Consider the following 22,153-nt stretch of genomic DNA (forward strand, 5'->3'; position numbering starts at 1 on the left):
CAGTCTCTCCATCTCTTGTGCCGTGCAAATAATCTCATCCACCCCTAGGTCCCACAAACGCAGCAGCCAGGTTGCCAAGGGTTCCCCTGGTTTCTGGAGGAACTGTTTGCCCAAGTCCACCAGTTCTGCCTGGGTGTAAGGTCGGTAGGTAGTAAATTCCATCATTTGTGGTGGTCCAGCAGTCTCACCCCTTGGGGCCACAGGTCACTGCCACTTTATCTTCTGAGTCACCACTGGGCAGGCTTGAAGCATGGGACCAGCCTTCTCCTCCTCTCCTGAGGAGGAACCTGGCATCTCCGGAGTCGCAGGTTGGTTTGCCACCACCGGCTGTGACTTGGGCAAAGGGCCAGCCTCCCGCTCCTCCTCTCCTGGGAAGGAGTCTGGCATCTCTGGAATGGTGGGTTGGTTTCGCCAAACTTCTTACTCCAGAATCCTCAAACAGTGTCGTAGTATCCACATCTCTTCCTGCATCTCATCACGTACTTGCTGGATTCTGGATCGCTCCTTCTGCCTACACTCCCACAGAGCTGTGAGAAACCCATCCCATGGCCCCTGCTGCATCGCGGGCACTGTATCTCCCCTGGGTCTCTTCTATTTTGTATAGGGCCTGTAGCAACTGCACCAGGGATCCATCTACCTCTGGCCATTCCTGGGGAGGTGCCCACTGGAAGAGAAGATAGGCCATCAGGTACCATCTGCTCATGGCTGGCCACCCGGAATCCCTCTCCAGGTTTCTAAGGGTTCCATACCCATTTGCATCCAGCCATCCTGCTTTGAACCATCCTGCCGTCTACGCCAAATGTTGCGCAACCAACCCATCCCAGATAGGTCCATTACCGGTTCTAGCAGGCATGTTGGTGTCTTCATGCTCCCCGCTTTTAGTCGACGTTGTACTCTGCAGCGCTCTGCCACTCCACTCCCCTCCTCCGTCCTCGGCACCGCACCACACTGTACTGCACTGCGCCACGCAACGCCACCCACACATGCCCGCCATGCATGCCACGCCACACGGCGCCATGCCGTTTGGCTGAGTGCACATGCGCAGTGGGAGGGTAGAAAAGCCTGACGCTTTCTCCCCTACTTATCCTACAACCTGGTTGCTACATGTAGGGTAAATGGTTTTTCAGACTTTTCTGCCCTCCCCCCATTAAGATTTCCCTGCCTGATGGGGCACCTGCAGTTGTTACATTGCTGCAAACTATCTTGTTTACTTCTGTGGGCCATGGGAGGAGCATTGAGAGAGAGTCACGAAGAGAAGCAGAAGCAGGAGAAGAAGAAGAGAGAGATACAGGAGAGAGAAGGAGAGAAAGAGACCAGAGAAGCCCAGAGTGAAGACTTGCCTGGGGCCTGGAGGCCTCCCAGCCTCCGAGAAAGCCACCGAGAGTTTTAGGATGAGCTTCCATTACTGAAAAAGAAAGCTAACTGAATTATTTTTATTGTGGGTAAATTAGGGAGTATTGTGGTCTCAACAATACACTCTTGTGATCTTTGGACCTGCCATACATTTCCATTTATTTTAGGTCTTCCTTAATTTCTTTCAACAATATTTTGTAGTTTTCACTGTAAAAGTGTTGTATTTCTTTTTAAAATTTTATTCCTAAGTATTTAATTCCACTTTTTTTAAACTTCAACTTCATTGGAAAATGATCATGCTCATTTGCTCACCTGCTTTCTGCGCTGCTCTTGCTCTTATCAGAAGCCAGTGGAAACAGACAGGGTTTGCATACCCCTTGTCTAGAAGAGGCCTCCTGAAGATATTCTTTGCGTATTGTAGAAATTATTTTTCCATGAACATTTTGAGAAATTTAAATTTTGTTTGAAGTTACAATTGAGCAGTCTTTGTAGTACATAGTTCTCCTTTTTTATTTTTGGGTCATTAGTCTCTGCAATTCTAGTAAAACTTTTGTTCAATTCTAGTTAAATTTTTTCTTGGACTCAAAAACCCATAAACTGCTAACCTCTGGCTGTTGAGAATTTTAACCCCTGAATGACACAGTTATATGTGAGAAAAGTTGTAGCACTGGAATCCTGATATTATTAGCCTCATAAAACAGTGATAGTAATCACCACCTTTTGACCCAATACCACAGAATGCAATGTGAGGGATGTCAAATAATCAGAAAACAATATTTTGTTAGGAATTCCACTCAATATCCATGAATTTTTTTAACTATTTGCTGCTTCTGCTGGCTTGGAAGTCATTCAACACATGGAAATCCAGATGGTGATTAAAGACCTGACCAAATTAACAAAAATCTCCTTCAGCTCATTATCCAAGCTTGTTATTTCCCTAAGTGCTTGCTATGTTTATGACTGTTACATTAAATGTCGCTATGGGTACAGGAAAAGGAAATGTTCCTTCTGTTAAATAATAGGAAACAAATAATAGTAATGAAGACAAACAAAAATGATATTATTTTTTTATTTTAAAATATGTTTTAGCAACAATACATATAGATTTCAAGAAGATTGACTTATTTTTCGTGAACATTTTGAGAAATTTAAATTTTGTTTAAAATTGACTACCTTTAAGAGGTAGTCAATCAGCAATATGTATGAGGGATAAAATATATGAAAAAATGTGGAACTGAAACAGATGTTGAACTACAAATTAAGTTTGGCAAAAGCACTGATTGTTGAGAATTTTAAAATTTAAAGACTAGGCTGGAAAAGGATCTCAAAATATGCATATTTTGGAATATATTAATAATTTGGTTTGAGAATTGTTTTGTGATAGCACCATCTTGTGGCCAGAGTTGAAATAGCTTTCCATTGTAAACTCAGGTTTCATTTTTTTTTTTTCTTCAAAGATTTATTTATTTATGCATACAAGTACTGGGGTACATACAGGGCAGAGGTTTGGGCGTTGAGAAGATTCACCAGAGACAGAGTGGGGAACAAATCAGGCAGATGTATTGAAATACACTGCTGCGGGGGGCAGTGGGTAAGTCAGGAGGGTCTGCTGCGCCATGTGGGTAGCTCCCTGGCCAGGGATCAAACCCGCGCTGCAGTGGCTGAGGATTGCTTCATAGGTTGCATCTTAACCCCTTGAGCCACCAGGGAGATCCTCGTTTTATTTTAAATATAAAATTTCCTATGAATAGCCTATCACATTACACTTACACTATGTTTTAATTGATATTACTATCAATTTTAAAGCTGGTTTTTGTATTGCACTTTTTAAAGCAAAGCTATTAAACTAAAATTAACTGAATTGTAGTTAATTAACTGAATTAACTGAATTTTAAAATTAACTGAAATTACAATACATTGAACAAAGAAAATGCTACTTATGAGGTATTACATCTAAAAACACATTTGCAAACAGAGAGTTTTATTATGGGGCCTCCCTGGTGGCACAGGGGTTAAGTCTCAGCGTTACCACCTCTACTGCCTGAATTCCATCCTCAGGCACAAAGCTAACCCACATATGGCACAACAGACCTCTTCTGTCTCACCTGCTGCTCCCCTCAGCAGTGCATTTCAGTACATCTGCCTGTTCTGCTTCCCACTCTTTCTGTGGTGAATCCTCTCACCACCCTGCCCACCCCCACACACTTTTGGCCTACATGCCAGCTGTTCTATGCAGAAATAAATAAATAAATCTTTTTTAAAAAATAGAAAAATTTTACTATAAATTTTTTTAAGATTCTAGAATCTAGAATGAGTCAAGATTCATTTAAACATTCCAGATGCTAGAATAATTCCAGAATCTAGAACCCTTCTAGGATCTAGGTCTATAAAGATTCTAGAAGAAAATATATTATCATTAAACTTAAAATATTTTAAATCTTAAGGGCTTCATAAGATAAAGAAAATATTTAGATTACAGGAAACATGGCATAACTATAAAATTATAATAGGAAAAATGATGTCAAGATTTGTGTTATTCATATTAAGTGTGGCTGTGAGGGACAATTCCTTCCTACTCCTGAGCTCTTCTTGGGCTGACCATGCAATCAGATTAGTTTATACAGGTTAATAACAGAAAACAATAAATTTAATTACATATGTGTAGGGTAAATGGTTTTTCAGGTTTTTTTGCCCTCCCACCATTAGGATTGCCCTGCCAGATGGGGCCTGCAGTTGTTACATTATTGCAAACTGTCTTATTTACTTCTGTGGACCAGGAGAGGAGTATTGAGACAGTCACTGAGAAAAGCAGCAGGAGAGAGAGCCAGGAGAGAGGAAAGAAAGAAGCCAGAGAAGCACAGAGTGAAGATTTGCCAGGGGCTGGCCTCCTGGCCCTCTGGCACCCCTGCTTGCCGTGTACCTGGTTGCTGCAATGCATGTACAGCTCAATAAAAGCCTGAGAAAGCCATCGAGGGCTACAGGACTCTGCTTTACCAGCCTGCTGGATCAGAAAACCTGCACAGTGCCCATCCAGCCCCTATAGTATGAAAATCTACAAGAATGTGGATTATAAAGTTAGTGAAGCAAAATGGAAGTGTATATCCTGAGCTAGGGTCTAGGATAGGGGCCTGGGCCTTTAAGGAGACAGGAGAGGGACTCGCATGGTAAAGAGTGGTGACTCATATGAAGAGCAGCACATGCTCTGTAATTAGATGATTTCCCTGAAGCACAGATAAATATCAGATGGAAAGGCTGTTTCTGGTAATAACCCAAATTCTGTGTAATATTGCACATTTTGATTATAAGAGGTAGTTAAGGGAATAGTGAAAGTTTTAGTGAGCCTGCATGGCCTAGGGTGATCTCAACTCCAAATAATCCACTTGCCAAAGTGATACATAATAGGAAGGACCTTTCTGAACTTCTTGGGGGTGGTTTAGTCTTCAGTGTTAATAAGTATGCAGCAAATGTCTGCCATTTTAGGCTCCTATAGTCTACTCCTTTTGCTAGAAAAGGGGAAATTCAATTTATTTTTTCTCAGGAAAAATATCATAGTACTTAATTCCTATTATTCACAACATTATAAATCCAATGTGAATTTTTCTCAGTAATATAAAAATTTCTAATTATTGATGATGGGCTTGTCTGCAGGAATATGCCTCATTTCACTCTTCTTCCCCAGGAGGTAATGCCTGTGGCTGTTTAATTTAAATTATGAAGTTCCTTTATTAAGGATCATATCCAGTCTCTGTCTTAAGGTACAAAGTAAGCTAAGAATAAAACTTTGAATTGTTGCTCTGAAAGACAATGTAGTTATTCCACTTGCAACCAGTTGGTTGCCTAGGAGAAATTTTAGACCCCAAAAGTGTCAAACATTTTCTAAAATCAATAATGTTAGGCTGATTAACCAAGGGATAAATACTTTATCTACTGAGGTATCAATATTCCTAGCTAAATTATAATTTATTAAAGTTTAATATACATATATACACATACACACACATGATATGGACCAATCTTCTGATAAAATGTTTAACAGTTGGGCTTTCTCAATGTGATGCATCGCTAATGAAAATAAATTACATAGGTGCTTTACATTTTACACATCCCAGAAATTTCAAAAATTTGAAAATTCTGCTTGAGACTTCTACCTTGACTTATGGGTCAGCAGAAATGTGTTATTTCGTTTCCCAATGCAAGGGATTGTTCACATATGTTTTCACTATTGTTTCTAGTTAAATTCTGTTACAAAATCTGAATGCATTTTCTGTGATTCTATACTTATATTTCACTAAGGTAAGCTTGATGGTCCAGAATGTAGTATATTAGTGTATCATGGTGAATGTTCCATGTGCACTTGAGAAGTAGATGTATTAGGCTGTTTGGGATTGGAAAAGTCTATAAATAGCAGTTAGGTGATGTTGGTCAACAGCATTATCCAGATCATCTGCATTCTTAACTGATTTTCTTCCTACTTGTTTTATCAATTACAGTGTAAGCACCGCTGAATTTTCCAACTGTAACTGTGGCTAAGTTTTTTTTTCCTTTTCAGTTATCCATTCAGTTGTCTCATCTAGTTTCCCTGTGGATGCCTGGTAATGTTCCTGGAGGAAAATTTACAAAAAGTGTGAATTACCCCTTTGCTGCAGCCACCAAGGCTTCATACTCTCAGCATGGCTATACTCAGTCTTTAGCCAGCCATGAAATGTTTTTAGCTTAATCTGTTCACCAATTTACAGCAACACCCAGTGGCATCTGTCCCAGGTGGCTAATACTGTAGGTTTCTGTCTACAGGCCCTCTCTCCAAATATTAGCTTTTTCATCCTTCTATGAGTGAATTAAAAAATATATTCCTTCCATATTTAAATGTTTTCCTCCTATGTTTCCTCATCAAAATCTCTGATACCAGAGTTAATTTAGCCTCTTCAGTAGCATATTTTATTACAGTGCCCAATAGGCGCCTCAGAAAATGTCTTTTCAAGGGTGAATAGCAAATTTCTGTATCAGATCTATCCAAAACCTATCCAAAACCGGTGAGTGATGCTGTTGGATTTCTCTGACTTCTGTTGAGGCGGCGCGTGGTTTGGGTCTCAGTAGCCACTTTTGCAACATCAGAGGGGCAGGATTCTCACAAGGGCCTGGGATGGCCTTCTAGGTTCAATACTTTTGAATTTCATTCAGTGCCTGTTGACTCCTACTTGTTCAAAAACACCCTTTTAAAAGTGTTCACTGGCATATGGGCCCCAAGTGTGCATCTTCAAGTAGGATTCTTCCAAAATCCAAATAAGCAAACCACTGCCAGAAATGCACACAGCTCTCCTGTCAAAAGTTTGTTGCACTGATGGGAAGAGCAGGCTCAGACTCAGCATTCAAGGGCAGTGGTTCTGTTGGCACGACTGGTGGAGAGATTAGCAATGCTGGTCATATTACATGTGATTGCAGCCTTTTGATTTGAAGCGTCTTACCAGAGTTGTTACAGGTTCAGAGGATATCACCTGAGTGGGGGCCATTCCAGACTGCCTTTGGTCTCGATATTTTTTTACTAAAGCTTGAGTAATTCAACATGCAGCTTGATGAGCAGGTGAATCTCATCAAGCTTGCATTATTTGATTCTAAAGTATAAGGTATCAGACTTTGCTATATTAAGAACCGCATGTAATTTATTCAGTGCATTCATAATCTGTTTTTCAAAGTTGACTATTAGGCTGTAGGTCAAAAATTTCTCTGTTTTGGAGCCTTCTTGGTGGCGCAAGGGGTTATGTTTCAGCACGATCAAGCTATTGCCAGCCACTGTGGCCTGAGTTCGATCCCTGGCCAGGGAGCTGACCCATATGGCACAGCAGACCTCTCCTTTCTTGCTGTCTGCTCCCCTCAGCATCGTTTTTCAGTAGAGCCACCTGTTCTGCTCCCCACTCTGTCTCTGGTGAATCCTCTCACCCCCCACATCTCTGAACTACACCCCAGTTCTTTTTTTTTTAAATAATAAATTTTATTTTTATATTCCCCCATACAACTGCACATGCCCCATTCTGACCCCAATCCCGCCCCTCCCGGCCCCCACCCCCCAAAAAGTGTCTCTGGTTCATAGTTTTTTGTTGATTTTGATTTTCACTTTCTTATAGTTATTCATTTTCCTGGTCCCTTATTTAAGTTTTCTAGATTCCTGCTATGAGTGAGACCATCCGGTATTTTTCTTTTTCTTTTTGGCTTATTTCGCTGAGCATGATCCCTTCCAGCGTCATCCATGTTGCTGCAAATTGCATGTGTTTATTTTTTTGAATGCTGAGTAATATTCCATGGTATACATGTACCACATCTTCTTGATCCAGTCATCTATTTTTGGGCATTTGGGCTGTTTCCAAAGCTTAGCTATTGTAAATAGTGCTGCTATAAACATAGGGGTGCAGTACACCCCAGTTCTTATATGCATAAAAAATAAAAATAAATCTTTTTTAAAAAAGTTCACACACACACACAGAGTCAACTCAAAATAATCTTTAATATGACAAAACATATTTCATCGAAGACAAAGCAGCAGACAAGTTAAACAATGCAAACAAGCACATAACCTGTTTTAGATGTTTCCAGGGGAATTTGGTTGGGATTTAGGTTTAAAGGTAGGAGACGGGTTGATGGTAGGTGACTAACTTTTCTCCTGTGTATTTTTTCAACCATTTTCTTTATTATAGTTAGGAAAATATTTGTATTTTTTAAGATTCATTTTCATTTATTTATGCATACAAGAACTGGGGTGTATGCCAGAGGTTCAGGGGGTGAAAGAATTCACCAAAGATGGAGTAGGGAGCAGAAGTGGCAAATCTACTGAAATACACTGCTGAGGGGAGCAGCAGAGAGACAGGAGGGGTCTGCTGCGCCATATGGGTTAGCTCTCTGGCCAAGGATCGAACTGATGCCACAGTGGCTGACAATAGCTTGATAGTGCTGAGACTTTAACCCCTGTGTCAGCAGGGAAGCACCGTCAGGGCAACATTTGTAAGATTCAATTAAATAATGTTTTTCTCTGGAACAACAGATCCTTGTCACCTTTGGATAAAGCACCATGAAAGGCTTTGTAAGATTTGCCATTGCCCACTCCTGAAGACTTTTTTTTTTAAAGATTTATTTATTTATGCATACAAGAGCTGGGGTATAGGCCAGAGATGCCGGGGGTGGGGTGGGGGGGTGAGAGAATTCACCAGAGACAGAGTGGGAAGCAGAACAGGCAGACTGACCAAAATACACTGCTGAGGGGAGCAGCGGGCAAGCAGTTTGCTGCGCCATGTGGGTTTCTCTCTGTCCAACCAGGGATTGAACTCATGCTGCAGAGGCTGTGGATTGCTTCATAGTGTGGTGCTTAACCCCTTGTGCCACCAGGGAGGCCCCACTCCTGAAGACTTTTTCATAGGCTCCCCTCCCTTCACTCTTCATGCTAGTTTTATGTAAGTTCAACTTTTTCTTGTTTTTTTTTTTTTTTACTCACCTCTAGGCCTCATAGCATGCAGTTCCTCTTTGTTCCACTGTCTATTTGGCTCGCATTCTCTCTTCAAATCTCAGCTTAATTGTTGGCTCTGTCTCAGCTCTCAATAATAAGCAAGCCCACTAGTAGACACCCCCACACAACCTTGTGCAGCAATTGGCACAGTTTGAATTACACAGTTAATTGTCATATCTGTATGTTTTCTACTAAACTAAATGCTCCAAGAGGTAGGTATTATGATTAGTTATTTGCCCCTGGCATTGAATACAGTGCTTAGAAGATGTGCAATATTTGGGACTGATTAAGTGACTAGAATTGTGCTTTTGAATGTGATACTAAAAATCCCAATTAATGATACAGTGTTACCTTTCTTGGTTCATTCTTATGTATAAATTTCCCTTTAGGGATTGCTGAAGGAGCTTGCAGGGCAGAACACTTACTTTTCCCCAGCCAAATAGTATCATGATTTAAAGTTAATTGTGCACCATTCATCACCATCACTTAAAATTCTGCTCATTTTTCCTTCTATATATGAATTTTTTGCCCATAATTAAAATCCATTTCACTAATGCCAAAATACTCAATATTTTGTAAAGAAATAAAGAAGACAATTTTTCTTCAGGTTTTCTCATAAAATGGGTTCAAAGAAATTCAAAATATGTACATTAGGAACAGAATATTTTAACTGTTTTCAACATATTAAGAATTTATTGTGTGAAGTTTGAATCCATACCTCATTAGGTTTTTTTTCATGTTTTATTAAAATCATCCATGTTTTAAAAGTTGCATTGCAGATAAAACAAGATGCATTTTAGGTTGAATTTCAATGAGCAACTCAAGTGTGCCATTAGAAATTGCAGTTTGAGCTCAATCTGTGTCTAAATCCAGGATATACCACTGATTCACATAAGAAATTTTGAAACAGAGGCAAATTTTGCAGATATGATGTGGAGTAATTTTTCTTAGTAATTTTTACTGTTAGTAGCTGATTTAGACATATTTATAACAAAATGATAGAAATGTTGATTTTTAACCCATACAGGAAACAAAAAAGGAACTTTCAAATTATTACCTTACCACACTTATAGACAACTCTATAGATATATTTTCTTTATTGTTAGAAAAGAAAAGTGAAAATCATTTCTCTAAACCTTGAAAATAAATGCTTCAGTATGTCAGTACAATCAATGCATGCTTTAAAACTTGAAACTAAGTGTATAGTTAATATATAGCACTTTTTTTTAGTAAATTTTGGAATAATCAAATGTTTCTCTAATGAACATTTCTATATTTAAAGGCTCTTATAATTCATATATCTAGGTAGAAGGAAGAGTTAGATCTAAAAACACCCCATACTTATTTGCTCAGAAGGGGATGGGTATTGGGCCTCCCCGGTGGCGCAGCGGTTGAGCGCTGGCTTGCGAAACTGCCCGCGGCCTCTGCAGCGCTGGCCACCGGAGGAGGGTCCCACATGGCGTGCAGACCTCTCCTGCGGCCTGCTGCTCCCCTCAGCAGTGTACTTCGGTCCTTCTGCCTGCTCTGCTCCCCGCTCTGGCTCTGGTGAATTCTCTCACCCTCCCGCACTTCTGACTGTACCCAGTGCATGTATAAACAAAACAAACAAATAAATAAAACATGCCTCTAAAAAAAAAAGAAGGGGATGGGTATTATTCAGATTTCAATTAGGAGTCTGTTATTTGAAATCATTTCTTTTCTTTTTATGCCCTTGAACTTCACACTAACTAAAGATACCTGAGCACACTAAGAGTTTGCTCTCTTTGTCTTTGCATGCAATGATGGCCTCACCCTTTTTGAATAGGCAAAACAGGTTTTACCTCTCTTAACAGTTTGGGGTCCTTGGGTAACCCCTGCTCTTATGAGGTTTTACTAAGTGGAACCTAGTGTATATTTTACTCCCTGCAGCAGTCTGATACCTGCTTGGGTCTTATGCCTTGTGAGAAGGCACTGGCGCCTAAGGATCTTGATTTCTATAGCTGGGTTAATGATCATGTTATTTCCCTCTACCCCCTCTTCCCCCTGTGTGAGTCAGGTTCTGGTCTTGTGATGCTTCCTTTTGGTTTTCTATTCTTTCCCCGATCAATAACAACAGCATACTATTCTTTATAACTGTAGCCTTATACTATAGTTTGAAGTCTGGGGGTAAGACACATGCACTGCTTTTCTTTTGTTGTCAGGATAGTTGTGGCTGTTTGGAGTCTTTTGTGGTTCCAGGTAAATTTTAGTAATATTTGCTTCATTTCTTTGAGGAATTCCATTGAAACCTTGATGGGGATGGCACTAAATCCATGTACTGCTTTAGGTAAGATGGACATATTAACAATGTTAGTTCTTCCAATACCTGAGTGTGCAGTATCTTTTCATTTCCTTATGTCTACTTCTAATTCTTTTAACAATGGAAGACAGCTAAATTCTCATTTGCCTCTTTCTTTACTCCAATGCAATAATGACATCATACAGCTCCTGAAAATCTCCACTGCACACTTGTAAGAGTGTGGGAGTAAAACTGGCAAATGCCATTGCAGCATTATTTTGAAAGTATTTTTTACTTCATGGAGCTCAAAGGATCTTCTAAGATCTATGAATCACACTTTGAGACTGGCAAGGCTAAAGTTTGGGTTCTTGTAGTTGTTGCTGGAGAAGATAGAACCAAAGATAAACACAGTGTTCACTTGTTTGGCTAGAGATTGCCCTGTTCAAGATAACAATATCTTTAGACAATGATATTGCTTTTGTTAATATTAGATGTTTTCATATACTTCATTTCCTCTGAACATTTTCAATGTTCTTTCTTCTAGTAGACATTGTTAATATCTACATTTACGAAGAAGTGTAATGAAATTCAAGATGGTATGTACTTATTTTGCATGCATAACAAAAGAGCAGCAGAAATTATCTCCCACGTCTGTATGTTTTTTCCATAACGTTCATGCTCTTTCCTTAATCAATAATTAATAAATACAGATATAATTAGGAATTATGGGAAAAGGAAAATTAGCTGTGAATATAGCACATATAAACAACTGAAAAGATTTGTTAAAAGACTTTTGTAAGGAAGATGCAAATGAATGGAGGTCATAGGTGGGTTGTAAGGAAAACAGAATTTTGTTTAATCTACTGAACAGTAATTATAACACAAATGCTGATGTTTACTGAGTAAAATTAAAATTATATGGGGAGCAACTTCTGGAATGGGTAATTAAATTACACAACAATTAAGGGGGTGACAGACACAAGATAATAATGTATGGTATAAATAAGCTTTGTTTTAGAGGAACCAAAAGAAAGGAGAACTCAGATAGTAAGATGAGCGATAAATATTAGATTATAAGAGAGTTGGGGCCTCCCTGGTGGTGCAGGGGTTAAAATCTCATCACAATCAAGCTATCACCAGCCACTGAAGCATGAGTTCGATCCCCAGCCAGGGAGCTGACCCACATAGCACAGCAGACCTCACCTGTCTTGCCTGCTGCTCCCCTCAACAGTGTATTTCAGTCAGTCTGCCTGCTCTGCTCCCCACTCTTTCTCTGGTGAATCTTCTCACCCCACACACACACGTTAGGCCCACACCCCAGTTTTTGTATGCATAAATAAATAAAAATAAATCTTTAAAAAAAAGAAGATGGAGTATACAGACATTTGGGGGAGCAGTGGTTGGAGTCATTACAAGACTTTAATGATTTGTGCAATTTATTTAAATTCTGTTGAAGTAAAAATATATATGTATATATATATATATCTAAATATGTACATATATGTATGTATCTATACATACCTAAATATGTACATACATATTTAGAAATACTTTTTATGAAGTTTTTTTTTAGGTGAAATATAAGATTTCAAGTGTGTGGCTTATCTCATTTCATTATTTTTGCTGCCAGATTCACTTTATTTCTGCATAAAATGGTGACACCTTGGGTTATTGGGTTAGTTTTTCCTTTGTAAATAACTCCAATACTTTCCTCTGATAGGCAATTCCGGTTATTACTTATGAGGGCCCATCAAGCTGTAGATGCATTTAGCTACATCAAAAATAAAATACCCATTGCCTTACAATTCATGATATGTCCAGAAAGTTTAAATATTTTCATGCGTATAATACATATTGTCACTGTAAGTCACTTTCACAACTGACTGTGCAAAAAGTTATTAGCTGGTTGCCAATATTTTCTGAAATTTGAATTCACTTGCATGTCACTTGCCAAACAGTTTCTGAGGCTAAAGCAATTTCTACCATGTGTGTAAGAATGGAAATAAATGTTGTCTACAACTAAAATGAAACATGTCTGTAATTCTGGGGCTTATTTTTTTTAATCATTTTATTACCACACATGGCATGAAGACAATAGTTTCACACTTATCTATGACCATAATGAAATTCATTTAATTCTTCTTCTTGAAGATGAACTGATGGGGTATTAGAAGGGAGAAGATAGCAATCTCAGTGTTTGTGGGAATAGATAAAATTTCATCTCTTGGGACAATTATCTTCTGGTCCTGATTGTTACAATCCCTTTATAGAGGTAGAGAGTATACTGTTTACTGTCCAACAGAATATTTAATTTAATAACCATGTCCATTAATTCCCTCCTGGTGCTGTAAAAAATTACCATAAGTTTATTGACTAAAACAACACAACTTATTACTTTATAATTTTGGAAGTCAGAAGTCCAAAATGAGTCTCGAGAGGTCAAAATAAAGTTGTATGTTTTTTTCTATAGCCTCGAGGGAAGAATTCTTTTCTTTGCCTTTTCTACTTGCTAGCGGTTGCTGCATTTCCTGGCTTAGTGCCTTTCCCTCTGTTATGGAGTGCATCACTGTAACTCATCTTTTCGCACAGATCCTCTTGCTTCTCTCTTATGAGGACTTTGATTTTACAGGATCCATTCTGATAATTCAAAAAAATCTCAATAGTCAAATTTAACCAAATCTAAAAGGTCCCTTTTGCCATGGAAGGTAACATAATCACTGGTTCTAGTAATTAGGATGTGGACTTCTTTGGAGACTGTTATTTTGTCTGCCATACCAAGGGACTTGAATTTCCTCAAATATTTTCATGTGCCACAAAACATTTTTTTTAAAAGATTTATTTATTCATGTATACAAGTACCGGTGTACAGGCCAGATGTGTGGGAGGGTGAGAGGATTCACCAGAGACAGAGCAGGGAACAGAATAGGCAGATCAACCGAAGTACACTGCTGTGGGGAGCAGCGGGCGAGGCAGGAGAGGTCTGCGACGCCATGTGGGTATCTTGCTGGCTGGCTAGGATGGAACCTGTGGTGCAGAGGCTGTGGACAGCTTCACAGAGCTGCACTCAACCACCTGTGCCACCAGGGGAGGGCCCAAAACATTTTTTTCCCCAAAACATTTTTTGAATGCTTACTTCCTGCTAAGGTTTTTGCCAAGATTAAGACATAGAGTTAGTCCTCAAGTACCTTACAATCAAGCCTGTTGTGACAAGTCTGATGCCTAATTCAATTACTTTAATGGCTCATGAATAATGAGCATAGTGTGTTCTAGAGCATACAGTAGTTAATTTAATCTATGGTGCATGGGAAGGTTTCTGGAGGTGACAGTGAACTGGATGTTGTGGCACAAAGAGAAACTGGGATGCAGAGGCTAACAAGAAGCAGATCTATTGTACTGGTACTGGCTTAGCAGATTCACATTCCAAAGCTGAGCCCCATTTACAAGAAATCATGGCTTTATATATACTTTTAGTTTCTATAAGGTTCCGGGTGTATTTGCATTGGCAGTTGTACATGGTCAGACAAGTTGTGGCTAAATACCAAGAGGTGAGTTGCATACGTGAGTAGCATACCAGGAATTGAGCAAAAGGTCAGTTGTCATGGAACTCTCTAGTCCATTTTGCTTAAAGAACAGCTGAAGGATGAGTGCTCTGTAGCCATTTACATTGTAAATGGTGTGAAGAGAGGAAAGTGATGCATGGATTCTAGAACTTACACTCACATGTCTATCTGGCTTTAGATCCTATGGGAGCTATAATCCATAGATCCTACTCCATGTTTATTCTCCCTCATTCCTTCATGCAATGACTGACCTAATCCATCTTAAAAGCAACAGTTCACCATTATAACCAGTCTTTTTGTATCTACTCACAACATATATCTCTCACCTACAAGATACTGATTTATTTCAACTCTGTGACACTTCTGGACCTGCATTTGTGCTGCTGAGTGAAGCAGGAGAAAACCACACACATCCATTGGCTGTTAAAATCAAGGTTAAATTAATAATCTTGAATTTTGTGTTGCTTGTGATGCCACTTGGCAATTCTAATATAGTCCCTTAGTTTACTTACTCTTGTTTCTCCAGGCACCTATTTCACATCTCCAGTTCTCCCCTCAAATCCCCACCAACTCGTCTCTCTTAAGCTGATGATTTGGTCTTTCTTCTCTCTCTGAAAACCAAAACAATTGGAAATGAATTTCTGTGAACTGTCTCCAGCACTACTATTCCTATGCCTAAAATGTTCAAAAATCATAAACTCTGCTTTCTTTTACTTAAGTTGAACTGTTTGCATTTCTAAGTCTAATATTTCTACCTCTACAGCAATTCCCACATTTTCTTTACCTCCTCAAGGACATAATTTCAGTTCTATTAACTTTCTCCTGCACTGAAAAATTTCCCTACTAAAATGTTCCATTAGCATAAAAGCATGTTGTTATTTCTCTTGCTTTAAAAATAAAAACTCTTGGTTTAATATTGTTCTCTATTAACTCATAATGCTATTTTCCATTATGTTAATATAACTCAAAAGAAAACATATAGTCCTTTCTTGGTAAATTTTCATTAAATTTATTCCAATTAAGCTTTTATTTGCTATAAAACTGGTTATGTAAAAATATTACCGTTAACAGGCCACACTAGTATGTTGCTAGTTGACATAATTTACTAGACACTATAAGAACTATTCTAATCCTCACACAAGCTGCACTGTCACTAGTAAAATGTGGAAATGGGATTAAAATCCAGACAAATGTCTCTGAAGTATACACTCAGTCACTGCACTAAATTACCTCTCTAGCTCACAAATCTCCATATTGCTAAATCTCATTATCAATCATTGGTCTTTATTTCCTTTTAACTTTAAGCAGCATTAACAAATTGATTCTTTACCAAAATTGCCTTCTGGGACTCTACAGTCCACTGATTTCCTTCCTACCTTATCATTATAGTTCTCAAGAGAGTAGGTAAACAAAAAAAATACCTGATTTCTTGCCCTTAAGAGTGTGATATTTAATTATGCAGGGGATAGACTGGTGATCAAGTATCTTACTGCAATGCTTTAAGAGAGTTAAAAAGTGCTATGATGTTTAGAATTAGAAATTGTTCAAAATCCTACAGAATGTGGGCATTTTCATGGAGAGGTACATTGTGAAGCAAAAATAGTGCTGCTGAATTGAGAAGGTGCATAAAATTGTCCCATACAGACTGGAAGTGCACGTGACCAGCACATAGAGAAGTATGGATGTTAGAGAAATAATAAGAAACACAGTACAGCTATTTTTACATGCCCCCCGCCCCACCACTTTTATTTGATTTGGAATTAGTGCACTAGAAAAGTAGGTTAAACTGTGGACAAAAACAACACGAGGTAGAAGTACTTTTCTAACTCTTTTCAGTCTCAAGCACATTAGACTAACCTAGTGCACTGCACAAGCATATTCACAATGATTCTAGTCTAATTTTTCTCAGATGGGACCTGGATATTGGCATATTTCCCTCTTGGGAGTCCAATGTGTAGCCAGAGTTGAGAACCATCATGCTAGAATAACACTGTTGGGGAAGACGAGCTAGAAACCAAGTCTGGAGGTCAAAGCCAAGACTTCAAGGCCTTTTAACCTGTGCTAGAGAAGTGAAAATTCATCCCCTAAACAAAGTGAGGACAAAGATGGTTTTAGGCAAGATCATAATGTGATTAAATCAGTGTACTCAGAACAAAAATAACTTTAGAAAATAGTATGAGTTGAATGAATTTCAGAACTTTCTCAGTTATCTTTAAATAGCAAAATTTCTTTGAGGACTTCTAGTCACAAAACTGCGGAAACTGTTCAGTAATTCATGTTATCAATTCTACTATAATAATATTTTTTAAAGAAATTTATATTAAAGGCTCAGACATTTTCTCTATCTGTTTGGGGCACTGTTTCCCTTGTTTTGAGAGAAGGGCCCCTTATCAGTTTCTTCTCTTTCCCCATCTTGATTTTCCATGCTTCATCTCCTAACTTATTACCTACAGGATTTTTTTTTCCCTCACAGGGACTGAATTGCAGGCCAGGAGAGGCAATAAAAGGACTGGTAAAGTCCTTTTATAACAGATTGGTGCTCTTTTGATCATGTGGCATCCATCTTCCTGAACAGAGCAGATGTTTAATTTTATTTTCTTTGCTTCTTTCATGGGATCCATTCTTGGCAGCATCTCACCTTACTTTGGATTCTGGCTTCATTTGTGTTAGTGCCGTCACTGAAAATGAGATAAAAATAGTTCATAGAGAATCCTGCTCTCCTTACCACTATTTATTACCCATGACACCCATGAATAATTTTACTTGTGTAAAAGGGATGAATTTTATGCTGAAGGATGGAATTGGACTTTTAGTGATGAACTTAATGTGTGTGTGTGTGTGTGTGTGTAGATAGATAGATAGATAGATAGATAGATAGATAGATAGATAGATGTTGATTTTTGATCCTCCACACTTGTGATGCAGTTACAAAGGACCGGTCTCTCTTCTTGCCCTACCAGATAAGCATTCTACTTCTCCTCCAGTCCTGTCAGATAAACATTAACAAGTTTGTCTCCCTCCTATCTCTTGCATTTTCCTTTCTTGCTTAACAGGTTTGTCTTCTTGCATTCTAGAGAAAAGGAAGTTAAACATCAGGAGTTGACAAATTTCCATGTGCCTGCCTCAAAAGGACATGCTGACCTTTCCTATCTCCCTTTTGCAGACCCTTGCCCATCTCCCCTCATTTTTCCCCCTTTGTATAAATATCCCTGTACTCTGCCAAAGAGCAAGATGGTGGTCTTTCAGACAGGAGTCTGCGGCCCTCCTCATATATCGACAAATTAAACCACTTTCCTTTTCCTCAAACTCTGTTTCCTTTTATTGGCTAAGGAAAACTGAGACTGGTGTTGGGTGTCACCTGAAATGCATATAATGTTATAATATAATGTTGCTTCAATAAATTGTATTAAAAATAAAAAACAACACATTTGGAAAATAACTGTATTCGATAGGAACAATTATCTCTTACTGTATATAACATCCCAGCGCCTGTATATGTTAGGTGCTGCAGGGATGTGTGCATGAACTAAAGCTCCGCTGTAGATGCAGTTAGGTGTTTATGGTGCCTTCTTTGCAACACTGAATGTGGATTTGTTTGTCGTCTAATTCTGTTAGGGGGAAAAGGATGTCCCTATAACAATTCTATATTGTAAAGGAATGCACATCTGATTTTGTCAGTCTAATTGGTATAGGACTTAGGACTATAGGTGATCCTGTACCTCTCAATCATATACAGAGTTTAAAGCAATATTACCGCAATTAAAAAAAAGGCCACAGCTACGAGAAGACCTATTGGCGTTGCAGGCACCACTTCCTAAATGGCTCACACTCATAGCTGTTGGCAAGAGGTCTTAGTCTCTTCTCAGCAACTGCTGGAATGTGTCTGTTCCTTACCGATTTGACCCCACCGTATGTCTTCTTGAGTGTCTCCCTGACATGACTTAAGAGCGTGCCAAGACAGAAACATAACACAAACATGTGTTAAGACCTATCCTCAGAAATAACACCCAATATTTCCACAATATCCCATTGTCTACATAGGTCAGATACATTTGATATGTGAAAGGATGACAAACAATGAATGCAAAGAAATGGGGGTCATTTTGAGCTTGGCTACCACAACATATGTACCAGCTTAGAGTCCTTTTATAATTCTTCAAAAAATTAAGAAAAATATTAAGATCAATGTCAATAATATCTCTGTGCACCTCAAGTGTTTGGGGGAAATTTAAAAGTCTGTTATTTCTAATTTAAATCGACTGTCTATTATTGTGATAATATAGTCTCTTATTTTTTTTTTTTAAGATTTATTTTTATTCATTTATACAAGCACTGGGTACAGTCAGAAGCGCGGGAGGGTGAGAGAATTCACCAGAGCCAGAGCGGGGAGCAGAGCAGGCAGAAGGACGAAGCACACTGCTGAGGGGAGCAGCGGACGGCAGGAGAGGACTGCGCGCCATGTGGGACCCTCCTCTGGTGGCCGGGAAGCAGTGGGGATTGAACCGGCGCTGCAGAGACTGCGGGCAGTGTCGCAACCCAGTGCTCAACCGCTGCGCCACCGGGGAGGCCCTAGTCTCATATCTTAAATGGTATTTAGAATAAATATTACAAAAATAGTTTTCAGACTGTGAAGCTTTGTTTACATAAATTAACTTTTCTCCCTACCCACAACCAGGTTTTCTCTTCTAAGTGAAAAAGCAAACTGGGTCCTCCTTGTTGGCACAGGGGTGAAAGTCTCAGCGCTATTAAGCTATCACCAGCAACTGTGGCATGAGTTTGAACCCCGGCCAGGGATCAACCCACATGGCTCCGCAGACCTCTTCTGCCTCGCCTGCTGCAGCCCTCAGCAGTGTATTACAGTAGATCTGCCAGTTCTGTTCCCCACTCTGTCTGGTGAATCCTCTCATCCACTGCACATCTGGCTTATACCCCAGTTCTTGTATGCATAAATAAATAAATCTTTTTTAAAAGATTTATCTATTTATTTATTTATACAAGAACTGGAGTACAGGCCAGATGCGTGGGAGGGTGAGAGGATTCACCAGAGACAGAGTAGGAAGCAGAACAGGCAGACTGATGAAATGCACTGCTGAGGGGAGCAGCAGGCGAGACAGGAGAGGTCTGCGGCGTCAAGTGAGACTCTCTCCAGCCGGCCGGGATCCAACCAGCGCTGCAGAGGCTGCGGACAGCTCAACCGCCTGTGCCACCAGGGGAGGCCCATAAATACATAAATCTTCAAAAAAAAAAAATCATTATCTTTTTTTTTGCAAATAATTATTTTATTATTGTGCACAGGCATATAAAATAAATTTTTATTGATGTAATATTATATAAGCCTCAGATGTACAATTTTGTAATTCTACATCTGTAAATATTACATCATTATCACCTTCAAAAATCTAGTTTTAAATCCATCATCATGAACTTGACCCCCCCTTATGCATTTTACATGACCTCCAATTCCCTTTAATAACCACCCATCAGTTTTCTGTATCTAAGAGTTTGTTTCTGTTTTATTTGTTCATTTGCTTTGTTTCTTAATCACCCACATGAGTAAAATTATATAGCCAGATCATCTTTGAGCTCAAGTAACACATTGTGTTTCCCCTAAAATAATTTTATATTACTTAATTTTGTGCTACCAATATTTTGAATGTGCTATCCTTCTGTTTCAGACCTAATCTTAATTCATATGATTTTTTTTATTTTCTATAGTCACAGTTTTATGATAGGATTCATTAATGATTAATACAAACTACCCAGGTTACATGAATATGAACTCCCAATCTTATAATACCCCCAATATTGGAACATTAGTGGTGGGTGTGAGATGGAGACATATGCCGAAACAGCTGCGAACACCTTTATCATAAACAGTATCGTAGAACAATGCTACCTGAATAAAAACTGATATGATTAAAAAATAAATCTTAAAAAAATGATGCGAACTAATATATAAGTTCTAAAATGTTTACTCAAGACTTTTATGTACTAAAGATTTTAGTGAAATAGGTATACTTTAATTTTATCCTTTCTGCTAGCCAATTCCCATAAAAGTAAGACTTAATGAATAAATACTCTGAAGTGGTTTTGTCCACAAAATAAACATCTTAAAAAGATATTCTTTATAATCATTTTTTTAAAGATTTAATTTTTATTCATACAATAGCTGGGATACAGGCCAGAGGTGCTGGAGGGTGAGAGGATTCACCAGAGACAGAGTGGCGAGTAGAACAGGCAGACGGACTGAAAGCACTACTGAGGGGAGCAGTGGGTGTGATAGGAGAGGTCTGCCACACCATGTGAGTTCTCCCAGGCTGCTGGGAATCCAACCCGTGCTGCAAAGGCTGCGGACAGCTTCACAGCACTGTGCTCAACCAGCTGCGCCACTGGGGAGGCCCTCATTTACTTATTTTTAATTATTTCTTGTTTTTCCTTTGTTTGGGCAAACTTTCAAGAGAATTCAAACTGGGTTAACGACATTTACAAGCTCAAACTTTTCAGAAGTAATAAAGCTCAAGTAACTTAGGTATATATTAATTTTCTTTTGTGACTCTACCTATGACTTTATTATATGCACATAAATATTTACATCTTATTTCAGTTTCAGAGAATGAAAATATAATTTCAATAAACAGGAATGCTTATTTAAGATTGATGAAAAGTGCACAGTAGAAGATTAAAAAGAAATGTTTGCATGATTTATGATATCCAGATAAACATATTTCCAAAACAAGGTCTGGCAGAATATGTTTATGTGTATTCAATCCACAGGTGAAGTAGCAGGAGTAGAAAGAGTCCGTACCAGGAAAATGCTGACAGATGGCAGATTTGCTGTTTCCTTTCTCTCATAATGAAGCAGGATGTTCAGCTAGAGTAGCAAGCCAGACAATTCATTTTTCATTTACTAAGGCCAATAAGGTTGCAATGTGTAATATTTCTGGCTGTTGTAAGATAGCAGACACTTTATTCAAATATTAGATTACTAAAGGTGTAGAAAATGACAGAAAAACAAAATTAATATAAATCCGCAGTACAACATTAAAAAAAATCATGTCAAAGATAGTTAAAAGATACAAGTTTTTTTAACCACACCCTAAGGAGAGCCTCTGTAGTAAATACATTTCATATATATGTATCTACAAATATATACATGCAAAAGTTACACGCCACACAAACAATTTTATATAAGAAGAGTTTTTATGAGTCAAGTATACTATAAGCATTGTACATAATGCAGGTTGTGCTGGTTATTAAGTCCAATAACCAGATGTCTCTCAGATGTAACTGTATCCTTTTGTACTTGGCTTTGTGAAACCGGGCTGGAACTCTGCAAACCCCATTTCAGCTTTGCCAGATGTTTTCCTGGTAAATTCCAACAACAGAAGATGCTAGAAAGAAACTGGAGGTTTGGGACTCATTTCTTCCACTTCATTTCTCACACTTCACGTTCCAGGGAAAACCACACTAGCAGTTCTTTCTGAGAGCATTGGC

The 22,153-nt window shown here is 38.7% G+C and overlaps 1 pseudogene; it reads left to right on the plus strand.

The window, feature by feature from the left end:
- The first annotated feature begins 1,016 nt into the window (after nucleotides 1-1,016).
- Nucleotides 1,017-22,153, plus strand: part of LOC119234717 (inorganic pyrophosphatase-like) — a 33,052-nt pseudogene continuing 11,915 nt past the window's right edge.

This window comes from Talpa occidentalis, unplaced genomic scaffold (genome assembly GCF_014898055.3).
Source record: "Talpa occidentalis isolate TD23 unplaced genomic scaffold, MPIMG_talOcc4v2.1 talOcc4.8, whole genome shotgun sequence".
Lineage (NCBI taxonomy): Eukaryota > Metazoa > Chordata > Mammalia > Eulipotyphla > Talpidae > Talpa > Talpa occidentalis.